The sequence below is a fragment of the Telopea speciosissima genome, chromosome 8 (genome assembly GCF_018873765.1).
Source record: "Telopea speciosissima isolate NSW1024214 ecotype Mountain lineage chromosome 8, Tspe_v1, whole genome shotgun sequence".
Lineage (NCBI taxonomy): Eukaryota > Viridiplantae > Streptophyta > Magnoliopsida > Proteales > Proteaceae > Telopea > Telopea speciosissima.
Window position 1 is genome coordinate 24,240,577 of NC_057923.1, and position 17,452 is coordinate 24,258,028.

The 17,452-nt window shown below is 46.4% G+C and overlaps 1 protein-coding gene across 1 annotated transcript in view; it reads right to left on the minus strand.

Moving 5' to 3' along the window:
* The window catches only part of LOC122672186 (dnaJ homolog subfamily C GRV2-like), a 146,376-nt gene that overhangs the window by 96,380 nt on the left and 32,544 nt on the right, over window positions 1–17,452 (minus strand). The window lies entirely within an intron of this gene.

Consider the following 17,452-nt stretch of genomic DNA (forward strand, 5'->3'; position numbering starts at 1 on the left):
ATCGCAAAGTGCAGCCACGGCAGGCCTTCCTTGTTTGCAATTAAGGAACATCTGCAGAAAGTGTTGTTTTTGCAAGGGGATGTCGTTGTCTCCGCTTTGGACCCGAGGCATGTCCTCCTTCGGTTTTCGACCTCGGCAGACTACGTGAAGGTGTGGCTGAAGGCTCAAACACACATCAAGGGCTACCTGCTGAGATTTATGAAATGGACCTCTGAATTTGTGTCTGGTTGGGAATCTCCTTTCGTTCCAGTCTAGGTCTCCATGCCGGGACTGCCTGTCAACTTTTACCAGGGCAACTTTTTGGTCTCAATCGCTGGAACAATTGGGCGATTCTTGAAGGTTGATGCCGCCACAGCGAATTGCACTCGCACAGTTGAAGCTCGGTTCTGCGTTGAAGTCGACTTGCGTGAGGCCCTCCCTTCAAAGGTGTGGATTGGTTGCGGTTCACAGGGTTTCTACCAGAAGGTGGTCTTTGACAGGGTCCCCTCGTACTGTGTGGTCTGCTCGAAGGTAGGTCATGTGGTAGAGGTGTGTAGAATGGCTAAACAGGGTTGTGAGGGGGAGGGGCCTCCGGCTGCCGGGGTTGAGACGATGCAGGTTAATTCTGCCGCGGCAAGGGATGTGGCAAATGGCAGAACCAGTGAAGGGGTCTTCATTCCCAGGGGAGAGGGGCCCTCCAACAGTGTGCAAGGGATGGATGTTTCGCCTGGGCAGCAAGCCCCGGCTAAGCCAACAAGAAGGGCAAGACGAAGGGGTCGATGGAGGGCTGTGGAGGGACAGGCGGTAGGCCTGCAGGTGCTTTCGGAGGTTGCGCAGGGCGTCAGCGATGCCGCTGGTGTTGCCTAGGCTGATAGTGGCCATTGCAGTCTTGGTGATTCGATCGGTGGGTGACGTTGCGCCAGTGAAGTTTGCCACTGAGGGTTCTGCGCTGCCGCTAGAAGAGGGGGAAATCCCCTCGGCAGCTCCTGGTATACCCGCGGCGGTGGATGAGGGTACTGAAGGTTGAGGTCTTGAGTTGGTGGCGCAAAGCTGCTTGGTTGGGGACGATGGTGTTATAGGTGCTGCTGCACTCGTGGAGGAGATTGATGCGCTGTCGGTTGGCGATGGCTCAGTGCCTTTTTTTTAAGACCGTGAGGTGGCCTTGAGAGGGAGGGACGATAGTCTGGTGACAGGCCAGGCTGCCCCGACAACGCAAAGCCGCGAGGCGGTGTTGGTGAGCCTTAGGCAATTTCATGCAACCATTGCTGGTCGGTTGCGCAGGTCTTTTGCAAGGGGGGGTGAAGTCGACAGGGTTCCAGGGGACGCTGGTGTCGATTCTGGGAGACGGCTGCCATCTCATGCTGTGTGCTTAAGCGCTGCCTGTGTCTACAAGCGGAAGAAAATTAAGAAGATAAGGAGAGGAAGGCCTGCTATTGAGGCCCTTTCCCGGCGAGTTACAAGATCTATGCGATCGCTGAATTCTTCCCCCCAAGATGTCAGATGAGTTGTCTCTTTTGGAACGCTCGGGGCATTGGGAATAAGCCTACTTCTAGGCGTCTGAAAACTTTACTAAGTCTGCATAGAGTTGACATTGTTGCCATTGCGGAGCCCAAAGCGCAGATTTCTCAGGCGCGACTGATTATGAGCCGGGTAGGGATGGAGGCGGTGCACACGTCTGATAGAATCTGGGTTTTTTGGAAGGCCACGGTTCAGGTTCGTGTGGTGGAGGAGCACCCCCAGTTTGTCTCCCTAGAGTGTGTGGATGCTAATGCAGTATCATTCATCCTCACCTTTGTCCATGGGCTGTGCACGGTTATGGAACGAAGGGAGATGTGGGAGGGGTTGGAGCTTTTCTCGAGGGTCAACACTTTACCTTGGGCTGTGGGAGGAGACTTTAATGCGGTGTTGCTGCCCCTTGAGAAGGCGGGTGGAAGGCCGGCGTGCTCGACATCGATTGAGGAGTTTGGGAGTTTTGTGAGCAGCTCTGGGCTTATTGATGCAGGGTATACTGGTAATGTTTTTACCTGGTCAAATAACCAAGCAGGTGCGGGCAGGGTGCTTGCCAGGATTGATCGATTTTTGGTTAATGCAGATTGGATTGGTGCTTTTCCTAAGTTTGAGGTCACCCACCTTAACAGGACGTGCTCTGATCACGCCCCCATTTGGCTATCTTTCTCTGTTGTGGCCAATAGGGTGGGTGCTGATTTTAAATTTCAGCAGATGTGGTTGCTTCATCAGGGGTTTTCGGACTTTGTGAAAGGGGAGTGGACAAGACCGATGGTGGGCTCACCCCTTTTTGTTTTGTACTTCAAGCTGAAGGGGCTTCGCAACGCTCTCCGCAAATGGAACAGGGAGGTGTTTGGCAATGTGCACCAGAGAGTTAGGGATGCAGAGGATTCGGTGTGTAGGGCGGAGGCAAGGGTTGATTTGGAGGGTAGTGATGAGTCCAGGGATGCCCTTGGGGTAGCAAGGGAAGCGTTACAGGTTGTTTTACTATAGGCAGAGATTTTCTGGAAACAGAAATCCAGAGTTACCTGGCTGAAGGAGGGGGATCGCAACACGAAGTTTTTCCATTCCATGGTCAACATCAGGAGAAAGCAGGCTAGTGTAAACAAAATTAAAGGGGGAGATGGTTTGTGGATTACTGATTGTGAGGGGGTGCAGGTGGAGGTGGTGAGGCATTTTTCTGAGGTCTTCTCTTCTCAGGGCTGCCAAGTTGATGATGATTTATTGGCGTTGATCCCCCTGACTGTGTCGGAGGCGGATAACGCTGCCCTGCTGCTACCCCCATCTATTGAGGAGGTAAAGGAGGCCGTGTTTGCTTTATCCTGTGATAGTGCTCCGGGCCCGAATGGTTTCTCAGGGTATTTCTTCACTGCCTGTTGGGAGGTGATTTGTCAGGATGTATGGGCGGCGATTGTGGATTTGTTTTCAGGGGGTACCCTCCTTAGGAGCTTCACCTCTGCCAATCTGGTCCTTATTCCAAAGAAGGACAACCTTGAGGTAATGGCGGATTTTTATCGTATTAGCCTCTGTAATTTTTCTTATAAGATTATTGCCAAGATTTTGGTTTCCAGGCTAGCAGGGCTTCTCCCGGCCTTAGTGGCGGAGGAGCAGGGTGCTTTTGTGAAGGGCAGGTGTATCCACGACAACATTGTTATTGTGCAAGAAATAGCTCATGACTTGAACAGAAAGGCACGAGGGGGTAATGTCATCCTCAAACTAGGCATGGCCAAAGCTTATGACCGGCCGGAATGGGAGTTCCTATGGAGGGCCCTCTCTAGATTTGGCTTTTGTGAGACCTGGATCGCCTTGATCAGGAAGACTGTGGAGAACTGTTGGTTCTCAGTTGTTATGGGTGGCTACAGGTCGGGTTTTTTCAAGTCCTCCAGGGGTGTCAGGCAAGGGGACCAGCTATCCCCGGCTTTATTTATTTTAGCAGAGGAGGTTCTAAGCAAGGGCATCAAGAAATTATTTGAGGAGGGACAAGCGGCCGACTACAGGCTGCCAAGAGGGTGCCCAGGGATTTCACACTGCTTGTATGCTGATGATACTATTATCTTCACCAGGGGTTTGAGGAGTTCGCTCAAACAGGTCATGGGTTTCATTTGCAGATATGAGGGGTTTACGGGAAAGCTGGTTAACAGGCAGAAGAGTTGCTTCGTCGTTAAGGCTAAAGCCTCTATGGCTAGGGCCCTCATGATTGGTGCGGTCACGGGGTTCCCCAGAAAGTCTCTTCCTACCACTTATTTGGGGGCCCCTCTCCACTCTGGTAGGCTCAGAATTGGTCTCTTTGACAGCATGGTAGAGAAGATCAGGAACAGAGTGGCAGGATGGATGGGTAGGCTGCTGACCTATGGAGGACGTATCACGCTTTTAAAGCACGTCCTGGCTTCGATACCCATCCATGTCCTCACAACGTTGGACCCGCCTAAGGCTGTTATTCAGAGGGTGTATGGCATCTTTGCAGATTTCCTGTGGGGAAACTCAGAATGGGGGAAGCGCAGGCACTGGGTATGTTGGAAAAAGAACTGTAGGCCAGTTGATGAAGGGGGTCTAGGCCTCAGGCGGCTGGAGGAGGTTGGTATATCTCTCAGACTGAAAGGCTTTTGGAGGGTACTGGCAGGCCAGTCTCTGTGGTGTGAGTTTTTCAGGGCCAAGTTCTTCAGGAACCTCCATGTCTCTCTGGCTGGTCCTCCAAGAACGAGCTCTAAATCTTGGCGTAACACGCTGTCCTATAAGGAGTTCGTGCTGGACGGGACTCGGTGGCTGATTGGCTGTGGCAGGGTTTTTTTCTTGCTCGATAACTAGATGGGGGCTGGGTCTCTGATTGATTATGTGGATAATGGCCTGCTAGCTGACACGGGTTTGTGTGTAAGAGACGCCCTGGGGGCTGATGGCAGCTGGAAACAGGATATCATTGGCCTCATTGACTCTCCGGCTGTCAAGGAAAGCATTACTACAGGTAGATTTGCTCTGACTGTTAGGAATGATGTTCTGGTTTGGACCCCCGCCAGTGATTGGCGCTTCTCTACCAAGTCTGCATGGAATGAGATACGGAGCTCCTCGCCTGTGGTGCCTTATGCGAAATGGTTTTGGAACTCTTCTGTTCCAGTGAAGATAACCTTCTTCTTATGGCAGCTCCCGAATGGTAGGATCCCCACAGATGAGGCACTAATGTCATGTGGTATACCGTTGGCCTCAAAATGCAACTGCTGTGGGAATCCCCGATGTGAAACGACGGACCACTGTCTAGTAACTGGAGGCACAGCTTCTAAAGTGTGGGGATACTTCACTTGGCTCTTTGACATGCCTTCTGTCTCACAGGATGTCAAGATTCGAATCTTGCTTTGGCAGAATTCGGCTAGTGGGAGCGGCTTCAGCGCTTTTATCTCTGGAATTCTTCCATCTTTGGTGGTTTAGGAGCTTTGGAAAGAGAGGAACAATAGAAGGCATGGAGAAGGTAGGCGTACCGCAAGTTCAATAATTGCGACAATTAAGGCGTGGGTGAAAGAAGTCAATCTCCCCTCAGGGGAAGGTCGGTGAGGGTCCATGAGGGAGAGTCTTATCCTGCAGTGCTTTGGCATTATACCTCCAACCCCTAAGCTGAAACGCCCGGTTCCTGTTTATTGGTGTCCACCGTTTTACTCGGTTAAATTGAATGTGGACGGGGCCAGCAGAGGTAATCCAGGCTATGGTGGAGGAGGAGGGATCATTAGAAACCAGGCGGGTGTGGCTTTGGCTGCTTTTGCTCATTTCTATGAGGTCTGCACCAACTCGGTTGCTGAACTTAGAGCCTTGAGAGATGGGCTGGTTTTGTGCCAGGAGATGGGATTTCTTGATGTGGTGGTTAACTCGAATTCAGCGTCAATTGTTAGAATGGTAAACCAAAAGAGGTGCAATCTCTGGACAGGGTGGTACTGGTTCCAGGAAATATTGGACTTGATATCCTCTACACAGGCCTGTGTGTCCTTTACTTTTCGGGAGAGCAACAGGGCGGCTGATTGGTTGGCCAGTTATGCCTGTGATTCTGGGGCCTCTACTGTTTTCCAACAAGGTTGTATGCCTCAAGGTGCTTTTCAGGTGCTTCTTAGGGAGGACAAGGTGGGTCTGCCTGTTCTTAGAAATTAATGTTTGGGGCTTTGCCTCCAGCTGGGTTTGGACAAGTACTTGAGGGACCATGAGTGACCCTTGTCTTGGGTTGGGGTAAGGAGGAATGTCCCCCCCGTGTATTCTTTTATTATTTCATTGATTTTTAATAATATTCTAGGGGCTGTCCGGGGTCCCAGGTAAGTTCGGGTTAAAAAAAAAAAGGCGACCCAAGGCGGTGGAGTGGTGTCTAAGCGCTTAGGCGACAAGGCGCCTGCCTAGGCAACCAAGGCACCCTCAAGTGCTATTTTTTATTTCCTCATTTTCCAACATTATTTAGTGTGCTACAATATTTTAGTATGCTACAATATATATCTTTTTTTTTTGGGTAAAACTACTATATATATATTATATCATCAAAAATCAACATTAAGCCTCCTCAAGTCATCAAAAAGCAACATTAAATCTCCTCAAGTCATCAAAAATCAACATTATGCTGCATCAAGTCATCAAAAATCAACATTAAGCCACATCAAGTCATAAAAAATCAGCATAGAACTAAAAGACAACAAAGCTGAAGAAGCAAGCTATAGGAAGTTTGAACAATCAAAACATACATTTGGTTTATACTAGTCTCACATTTGGTTTATACTGTTCTTAGAAAATATAATCTTATTTAAAAGTAATTAAATTATTCTTGATTTAGAGAGATGTTCTTGTTCTCTAAGAAGTTAGACTAGTCAAATGATTTTATTATTACATGAGACTTTTTGTATTATTTAGAGCACAAAACCAGCTTTCCAACAAATCCAAAATTGCTTAAATCTGATTGATATTGGAAAATTTATGTTCCAGTCAAACCTTATTTGGTATGCGCGAATGCTGTCAAAATAGCTCTGAGTGAAAATATATTTTTAGATATCAAAACAAATGAATATTTTACCGCACTTTTGGTTTTTAGCAATGTTTTACCATATTAAGATTTATAGAATTTTTTGATTTGAGAAAAATGCCAACATTTGAAAGTTGAAAATTTCATGTTGAGATGGGCTACTTTACCCGATAGGGGTAATTTAGTCCTATTCTTTTAGTTATTTTATGTTTTATTTTTACTTCTTTTCTGTATTTTTCCCTCTATCCGATCTCTATTTGGGATTCCTAATTGGAGTGGGAATTCCTAATAGGAATTGGACTAGGGGGGCATTCATACTTTGATTGTGATTTGTGATTATTATAAATAAGGGGCTGGATGATCGGTTTAGGTCATTCAAGCATTCATATTCAGTGCTGCTTACATGGTATCAGAGCCACCTCTGATCTGAAGAGCAGCCCTCTCGATTTTTCTGGTTTTTCTTCTTCAACTCTCTCGGCTACTGGTTCTCTTCTCCACCACTCTCGGACTCTCTATCTCATTCAGGGCAGCAACTTTGAGGTGATACAATGAAGATTTAGCTGCTGCCCTCAATGACACCTCACTGAAAATCGAAGACAACTGGTGTGACCTAAATCTGCCGGCAGATTCCCTTCATCCTTGGAGATCAAGCTACTTCTTCAACTACAGTTTGATTTCTGGTTTTTTTTGGAGATTTGTTCCTGCCATTATTAGGTCTACACCATTCCCTGATTGAAGACTGCAGCTTTGGATCAAATTTAATTCAGATTCCAACCTGCGATTTCTTTGTAAATCAGCTTTTTCCCTAAATTTTGATAAATTTAGGGTTTCTTATTAGCTCATCCGAAGGAGCTAATTTTTGGAGGACTCCTTCCCCACTACTAGAGGAGCACTCGATCTGTTTTTCAGCCTATTCTGACGGCTGAAGTTGCTGCAACTTCAAAACCCATACTTCACACTCGATTCAGTTTTTTGAAGATCTGTTTTTTCAAATTAGTGGATCAATTTCTACCTGACTGAAATATGGGTGATTCAGAGATGACTACTGCTACTTCTGGAGGGGATGGTCAGACTAGGAATGACTTTCTTCCCTATGCTAGTGCCATTAAGCTTGATGGTACGAATTATTTAATTTGGGCCAGATCACTATCCTTGATCGTGGCTGGTAGGGGACTCACTGGCCATCTTACTAGCACCACCAAACAGCCTACTGAAGATGGTGCTGCCCATACTAAATGGGCTGCCAACGATGCTATTGTGATGTCATTTGTTTTAAATTCTATAACCACTGACCTTTCCAGTCAATATCTCCTCCTTAACACTACTATTCAGATATGGACTGCTGTCAAGGGAACTTATGGTCGATCAGGAAGTGGTGCTCAGGTTTATGAAATCAAAAAGACACTCCAAAATACTACTCAAAAGGAGATGTCTGTCACTAAATACTATGCTGCCCTCAAGTGTTTATGGCAGCAATTGGATCATTATGCTCGGTTTCAACCTACTACTACTGCTGACATTACTGCCTATCATTCTTATGTTGATAAGTTTCGGGTCTATGATTTCCTGGCTGGCCTCAATGATGATTATGATCCTATTCGGGTGCAAGTCCTTGGTCGGGTTCTTTTCCCCACTTTAGAGGAGCCTTTTTCTTATGTTCACAGTGAAGAGACGCGAAGGGCTGCCATAATGATTACTCCCAAAGTTGAGAGATCAGCCGTATAGACTGCTGGCTCCACCCCTGTTACTTCTTCTGACAGTGTTCCTGCTACTGCTACTACCAAAGAGCCTGTGAAGTGTGAGCATTGTCACAAACCATATCACACTAAGGCTCAGTGTTGGAAATTACATGGGAAGCCTGCTGATTTTGAGGCCAAACGTGGTCGTGCTAAGTCTAAAAACAAAGCCAATCACACTGAAAGTGTAGCTCCAACTCCCACTGCTGACATCAGTTTCTCCCAGGAAGAACTCCAGGCTCTCCGGCGTATGTTGAACACATCCGCTGCCTCTACTACGTCTGCTGCCAATTCAGGTTCCTTCTTTGCCTGTACAGGTATTTCCTTTGCTGGTCATTGTGCATCAGTAGTTTCCACTCTATGGATCATAGACTCCAGTGCTACTGATCACATAACAGGTTTTTCCAGTCTTTTTAATACATATTCTCCTGCTTCTGGTAAGAATAAAGTCAAAATTGCTGATGAGTCCCTCTCCTTCATCTCAGGGAAAGGATCTATTGGTTGTTCTCCTTCTCTTACACTGTCATCTGTGTTGCATATTCCAAAATTTACAACTAACCTTCTTTCCATTAGTAGTATCACCAAATCCTTGAATTGTAAAGTGACATTTTTTCCCACTTACTGTGTTTTTTAGCAACTGGACTCGGGGAAGACGATTGGATCGGGTAAGGTGCATGGATGATTGTACCTGCTTGATGGAGATCCTACACCTACCCAGGCTTTACCTTCTAGGCTTTGTCACCCAGCATCTTCTTCTTCTGAATTACACAAATGGCACTCTAGGCTAGGCCATCCCCCTTTAGGTACTTTATCAACTTTATTTCTAGCATTAGTTAAAGACTGTAATAAGGAAGATTTTTTTTTGTGAGCCTTGTGTCTTGGCTAAACAGACACATTCAAATTATCCCATTTCTAATAAAAGATCCTCTTCCTTATTTCATATTGTTTATACTGATGTGTGGGGTCCTAGTAGGAAAGCTTCCCTCTCTAGTCATCGGTGGTATGTCACTTTTATTGACTACTATTCTAGGTTCACTTGGGTCTACCTTATGCACACAAAGAATGAAGTTTTCTCATGTTTTCAGCACTTTCATCAGTTGGTTAAGACCCAATTTAATGTCACTCTTCAAATTTTGAGGAGTGACAATGGGACAGAGTATATGGAAGGTCAGTTCCAAAAATACCCTGCTGCCATGGAATCCTCCATAAGACCAACTGTGTGGACACTCCAGCCCAAAATGGTGTGGCTGAGAGTAAAAACCGCCACCTCTTGGAGGTGGCTAGAGCTCTTCTGTTTGCTCGCAATGTCCCTTCCCTTTGTTGGGGAGATGTTGTCCTTACTGCAGCCTATTTAATTAATAGGCTGCCCAATCGGGTTCTTCATTCCAAAGCCCCTATTGAGCTATTACTTGGCTCTTCTTCCTTTAAAGTCCCACCTATGGTATTTGGTTGCGTTTGTTATGCCAAGGATATAAGGTCCCCTGGTAAACTTGACCCGCGTAGTCTCCGCTGCATTTTCTTAGGTTACTCTGCTACTCAGAAGGGGTACAAATGTTATTACCCTCCATCCCACCGGACTTTTGTCAACATGGATGTCGTCTTTCATGAGAGTGTTTCATATTATGTGTCCCCACCTCTTCAGGGGGAGAGTGTTAGTGAAGATGTGTTAACTATTGACTCTCCACTTCCACTTCAATCTGTTTACCACGAGTCTGAACCAGTTCGGCCTGCCCCTTGTACTCCCCCTAAGTCAGGGGGAGAGGTTCCTATACAAGGGGAGACTATCTCTATTCCGGGGGAGCAACCTACCCCAGTCCAGACACCTATCCAGAGGACTATTAGTGAATTTCAGAGGAGGATTAATGACAGTACTGTGAAGACCTATGCAAGGAAACATAAGTAGGTTCAATCAACTGTTGCTCCAGTACCCATCCAATTGCCGAACCCGCATCCAAAACCTGCCTCTCCACCTGGTAATGTTCCTTCTCCTGAACTACCGATTGCTCTTCGCAAAGGTGTCAGGACTTGTACTCAGCATCCCATATCTCATGTTGTTTCTTATGACTCCCTTTCCCCATCCTTTCGTGTTTTTGTTTCCTCTCTTTCTTCTGTTCGTATTCCTAACAATTGGCAGGAAACTCTATCAGATGGAAAGTGGAAGGCAGCTGTAATGGAAGAAATGGAGGCCTTGAAGAAAAATAACACATAGGAGCTTGTGGTTCTTCCACCTGGGAAGAAAACAGTTGGATGTAAATGGGTGTTTGTGGTGAAACAGAAGGTGGATGGCACTGTGGATAGGTATAAGGCACGCGTCGTGGCTAAGGGGTTCACTTAGATATACGGCATTGATTACCAAGAAACTTTTGCACCTGTTGCAAAGTTAAATACTGTTCTCGTGTTATTATCTTGTGCAGTCAACCTTGGATGGGATTTGCAGCAGCTAGATGTAAAAAATGCCTTCCTAAATGGAGTACTGGATGAGGAGGTATATATGGACATTCCACCAGGGTTCTCTTGCGACAGAAACTAAGGAAAAGTATGTAGGCTGAAGCGTGCACTATATGGGCTGAAGCAGTCACCTCGAGCATGGTTTGGTCGGTTCCACAAGGCCATGATTTCTGTGGGCTATAAGCAGAGTAATGCTGATCACACACTCTTTATAAAGAGGGCTGGTGAAAAACTCACTGTTCTTATAGTCTACGTTGATGACATAGTGGTTACTGGAAATGATGGTAATGAGATCAGACGGTTGAAGACCTTCCTTGGACAAGAATTTGAGATTAAAGATCTAGGGAAACTACGATACTTTCTTGGGATTGAAGTGGCCAGATCTTCTAAAGGCATTTTTCTCTCCCAAAGGAAGTATGTCCTAGACTTATTGGCTGAAACCGGGTTGTTAGGCTGCCATCCTTCAGATACTCCTATGGACCCTACTGTTCGGCTCAAGGAAAAAGAGGGTGAGCCTGTTGATAAAGGCCGGTACCAAAGACTTGTAGGAAAGCTGATTTATCTTTCACACACTCGTCCTGACATTGCTGCCGCCGTGAGTACTGTGAGCCAGTTTATGCATAATCCTTATTCTTCTCATATGGAAGTTGTTCTTCGTATCTTGCACTATTTGAAGTCAGCTCATGGAAAAGGAATTCTTCTGTCTGCACATGGTCACCTACGGATAGAAGCATACATTGATGTTGATTGGGCTGGTTCTGCGGATCGCAAGTCTATTTCTGAGTATTGCTCTTTTATAGGTGGAAATCTTGTCACATGGCGTAGCAAGAAGCAAAATGTAGTTGCTCGTTCTAGTGTCGAAGCTGAGTTTCGAGCTATGGCACAAGGTATTTGTGAGTTACTCTGGCTTAAAGGTTTGCTACAAGATGATGTTCCTATTCGTCTTCCTATGATGTTGTACTGCGACAACAAGGCTGCAATCAGCATAGCACACAACCCAATACAGCATGATCGTACCAAGCATGTTGAAGTGGATAGGCATTTCATCAAAGAGAAGTTAGAAGATGGGCTGATTTGTATTCCCTTTGCGACATCTGCTGATCAACTTGCTGATATCTTCATCAAGGGATTGTCTAGGAAATTGTTTCATCCCAATCTAGTCAAGTTGGGCATGATCGACATCTTTGCTCCAACTTGAGGGGGAGTGTTGAGATGGGATACTTTACCCGATAGGGGCAATTTAGTCCTATTGTTTTAGTTATTTTATGTTTTATTTTTTACTTCTTTTCTGTATTTTTCCCTCTATCCGATCTCTATTTGGGATTCCTAATTGGAGTGGGAATTCCTATAGGAATAGGACTAGGGGGCATTCATACTTTGATTGTGATTTGTGATTATTATAAATAAGGGGTTGGATGATCGATTTAGGTCATTCAAGCATTCATATTCAGTGCTGCTTACATTTCACCTACCGCCAAAAATCCAGTTTTTATTCTTGAACTGGGGGGTTGATTTTTTATCCTTTTGGGATTTGATTTTTTAACTATTTTTTAACTATTTTTATTGGATCCAGTTTTATTGGGTTTTATTATAGAACTAATGATGCTTAGTGTTCTCTGCGGAGTCAACATCAACCAAACTAAAGGAAATATCCTAAGCTTGTCTTGATGCAGATCGGTTATATGGTCAAAAATACTACCACAGAGATCAGCAAAGGGTGGTCCATTACACAAAAATTATTGGCCAGCCCATTGGGTCATAGAGCCAACCAGCCCTTGGCTGGGCCAGCCCCCTGTGGTTGGGAGTTACTGGTTCTCTCAAAACCAGATCGTGGGGTGTAGCGTGAGCAACAAGTTATGCTTCTTTTAGTCAAGTTCGTTTCTTTTTGGTTTAAGTCAATATTTTCTTTTTGAATTAGTTTTAGTTGCTCAGCAAACAACTATGTAATGGCTCAGATCATGCGCCCCTTTGGATTTCCTGCTCTTTCGCAAGGAGTCGGCCCTACTCAGGTTTTAAATTCCAGCAAATGTGGTTGCACCATGCAAATTTCCAAGAGTTTGTGAGGACTCAGTGGGAGGTTCCTGCTGCAGGACCTCCGCTAGTGGCTTTGTACTAGAAGTTGAAACGCTTGCGGAGCTCCCTTCGTAACTGGAATAAGGAGGTTTTCGGTAATGTTCACCAGAAGGTTAGGGATGCAGAGGATGCGGTTAGCAGGGCGGAGGTGGCCGCGGACCAGGACACCAGCCCTCAGTCTCGGGAGGCACTGGTGGAGGCTAGGAGAGGTCTGCAAGGGGTACTGGTGCAGGAGGAGATTTTCTGGAAGCAAAAGTCCAGAATTGCCTGGCTGAAAGAAGGGGATAGGAATACTAAATTCTTCCACACCATGGCCAGTGTTCGACGCAAGCGGGGGGAAATCCGGAGGATCAAGTCCAGTGATGGTTCTTAGGTCACTAGCCAGGAGGGGGTGCAGGAGGTCGTTGTATCCTATTTTTCAGACATGTTCACGTCTCAGGGCTGTGTTGTGGATGAGAAGTTGCTTTCTGCTATCCCTCATGTGGTATCTGAGGGGGATAATGCTGCTTTACTTGCCACACCTTCTTTGGAGGAGGTGAGGTTGGCGGTTTTTTCGCTTTCTTATGATAGTGCCCCTGGTCCGAATGGCTTCTCTGGGCATTTCTTTACAGCGTGTTGGGAACTGATTGGTGATGATGTCTGGGCGGCAGTGAAAGATTTTTTTGGTGGTGGGGCTCTTCCAAGGAGTTTTACATCTGCTAATCTGGTGCTCATTCCAAAGGACTGTCCGGAGGTAATGTCAGATTTATAGCCTATTAGCCTCTATAACTTCTCATATAAAATTATTGCCAAGATCTTTGTCACCAGGTTAACAGGTCTACTCCCATCCTAGATTGCGGAGGAGCAGGGTGAGTTTGTACAGGGCTGGAGCATTCATGATAACATCTCTATTGCACAGGAGGTCACCTTGGACCTAAACAGGAAAACTCGAGGGGGAAATGTGGTGTTGAAGCTGGACATGGCCAAGGCTTATGACAGGCTGGAGTGGAAATTCCTTTTCTCGGTGCTTGCTCGATTCAGTTTCTCCGATGCCTGGATAGACTTAGTCAGGAAAACAGTAGAAAACTGTTGGTTCTCTGTTGTGCAGGGGGGCTAGGCGTCGGGCTTCTTCAAGTCCACTAGGGGGTACGACAGGGGGATCCCCTATCCCCGGCTCTGTTTATTCTTGTTGAGGAGGTTCTAAGTAGGGGCATCACAAAGTTGTTTGTTGAAGGGCGGGCAGCCTATTATTCGCTCCCACGTGGATGCCCTGGCATCTCCCACTGTCTCTATACGGATGACACTATTATCTTCACCAAGGGGTTAAAGGCCTCTCTTAAGCAGATCATTGGCTTTATTAGCAGATATGAGGCTTATTCTGGGCAGCTGGTCATCAGGCAGAAAAGCTGTTTTGTAGTGGGGGATAAGGTTTCGGGAGCAAGAGCTTGGATTATTGGTGCAGCAACTGGTTTCCCTAGGCAATGGCTCCCTCTAACCTACCTGGGGGCTCCACTTCACTTTGGACGGCAGAAGAGTAGTTATTTTGATGATTTGATTGGCAAGTTGAGAGGAAGGGTGGCCGGGTGGAAGGCCAAGCTGCTATCTACAGTTGGGCGGGTTACTCTGCTACGTCATGTGCTGTCTTCTATCCCCCTCCATGTGCTTGCTACTTTGGCGCCGCCAAAGGAGGTTTTTCGACGATCTATGGTATTCTGGCAGATTTCCTTTGGGGCAACTCGGACTGGGGAAAACAGAGGCACTGGGTGAGTTGGAAGAAGGTGTGTAGACCGCTCAAGGAAGGAGGGTTGGGGATTAGACGGCTGGAGGAGGTTGGTCTCGCCCTTAGGCTTAAAGGCCTCTGGAGGGTCATGTTGGAACGCTCGCTTTGGGGGGAGTTCTTCATGGCTAAGCTGCTGAAAAATTGCCACCTCACGTTGGTTTCCTCTCATGGGGTGGGCTCCAAATCTTGGAGGAATACCTTGGCTTGCAAAGACATTCTGCTGTCCAGGTCTAGGTGGCTCATTGGCACAGGGGACATTTTATTCTGGTTGGATGATTGGACTGGGAAGGGACCATTGATGGATCATGTAGATAATGCTCTCCAGATTGACGCATCGCTTTGAGTTAAGGATGTGCTGGGGGTGGATGGCGGCTGGAACCAAGCCGTTATTGGTCGGATTGATGTAGATGAGGTTAGACAAGGGATACTACAGGGTGGCTATGTGCTTTCAGGGAAGGAGGATAGGCTGGTTTGGACTCCCACTAGCGATGGTTCTTTCTCTGTGAAGTCTGTGTAGAACGAGCTGAGAGGACGCTCACCTGAGGTTGGCTATTCCAGATGGAATTGGAACCAGACGCAGCCAACAAAAATTTCCTTCTTTACTTGGCAGCTTTTTAACGGTGCAATACCTACTGAAGAATCGGTGAGGAAGATTGGAATCCTCCTGGCGTCAAAGTGCAAATGTTGTGGGAACTCAAGAAGTAAGACGACAGATCATTGTCTCGTCTTGGGTGGGACTGCTACTAGGATATGGAGTTTTTTCTCTGGGATATTTGATGTCCCTGTTGCCTTAGCACAGGATGTTAGAAGCCGGATTTTGTTGTGGCAAGAATCGGCGAGTTGCAATAGTCTTGCGGCCTACAGTGCTGGGCTCCTGCCTTCCTTGATCGTGTGGGAGCTCTGGAAGGAAAGATGTAATAGAAGACATGGGGAACGGATGAGGTCGGCTCGGGGTGTCATTGGCAGTATTGTGGCTTGGGTAAGATGCCTACCGGTGCCCTCCAAGCTTTGGAAGAACCCCTTGATGAGGGAACAACAAATTCTTGGCATCCTTGGAATTGCAGCCCCGCCAGCTAGGGTTGCTCGGCCTTTTCCGGTTTACTGGTGCCCCCCATTTGTGTCGCTGAAACTGAACGTGGATGGGGCATGTAGAGGGAATCCTGGCGAAGGGGGAGGAGGAGGGATCATAAGGGACAGTGAGGGGGTGGTCCTAGCAGCCTTTGCTAACTTCTATGGTCCTTGTACGAACTCCATCGCCGAGCTACGGGCTTTGAGGGATGGCCTAAAGTTGTGTCAGGAGTTGAGCCTCGGTGAGGTGGTGATTAACTCAGACTCGATCTCCACGGTGCGCATGATCAATCTTAGAAGATGTGGTTTATGGCAGGGGTGGTACTGGTTCCAGGAGTCTTTGGAGCTAATTGACTTGATCAAGCCAAGCATCTCCTTCGCTTACAGGGAAAGTAATAGAGCTGCGGATTGGCTGGCAAACCATGCTTGCAATGTCAAGCTGTCCACCACATTCCATCCTGGCAACGTGCCTCAAGGAGATTTCCTACGTATTCTGAGGGAGGATAGATCTAGGTTGCCTGTGCTCAGGCAGTAATGCGTCATAATTCTTTATTCTTTATTTGTTTTTGGGTTAGGGGTTAGGCGGCATGTCCCCCCCCCCCCCCCGTGTATTCTTTCATTCTTTTTGGAACTTAATAAAATTCTAGGGGCTGCCCCGGGTCCCAGAGAATGTTCGGGTTAAAAAATACCATAAAATATAAAATAAAAAAAAACTATGTAATGGCTTTGGGAACAAGTTTTTAACCCCATTGTCCTATATATTGTAATGGACCTTAGGTCCTTCCCCACGATTTTAATGAAGAAGAAACCTTGCTCTATGCAATGCAATATTATCCTATGAGCATATTTTTAGAACTTGGTTTCGCCACGCCACAAAACCGAGTTCTGCTGAGATCTCGGCGAGATCTTGTAATTTTTTCCCGTCTTAACTCGGTGGTGGGTTTTGGTGTCCATATGGCCAAGATAGGTCCTGAAACTTGACATACACCCTATTTTAGCCCTTCTAAACACAATGGAAATATTAGTTTTTACAAATTCAAACCCAAAATGTTACTTTGACTTCAGACCCTGGGTTGGTAGTCTACGGCGTACATGAGGTCTACCCTAGGCAATTCCACACAATATTTAGAACACATATAATTAAAGTAGAGGTGTAAAACAACTTAAATAAGCATTAGGAATTAAAAAACTGAGCTGATCTCTCAGTAGATGGAGGATGGAGCATGGCAGCCCTACGGTTCTCTTCAGAGGAGACCAAGGCATAGTATTGTTCAAGTGTGGGAAAAGGAGAGTGGCCCAACACTTGAACTCTAATCTGACCATAGTCCACATTTAATCCAGCCAAGGAGTCATAAACCCGTATCTTGTCAACATGCTTCTTGTAAGAGGCAATATCACCAGGAGTGGAACGATGGAAATCAGAAAAATGGTCCAACTGATGCCAAAGACTGCGAAGAGTAGCATAGTACTTGGAGACAGTCAATTCCCCCTGAGTGGTATGAAGGACCTTCTTCCAGAGTTCATAAACCTAGGCATCATTGCCAAGCTGTCCATATGTTTCCTTGCAGGCAGACCATATCTGGGCAGCATTATCAAGAAGAAGAAATCCACCCGCAATGTCTGATTGCATGGAGCCAATCAGATAAGACATGAGAATACCATTATTGGAGATCCACCTGGTCAGAGAAGGGCCAGCTTCAGTTGGCATAACAGTAGTGCCATCAATATGGCCAGTAAGCCCACAGCCAGCAATGGCAAAGTAGGCAGAGCGAGACCATATCAGGTAATTGCTCCCATCTAGTTTGATAGGATTAGGAAGAAGATCACGGGGTTCATTCCTACTGTACATATCAGCAGCAGAAGTGCTAGTAGAGACTTCAGAGTCACCCATTATGCAGCAGAAAGAGA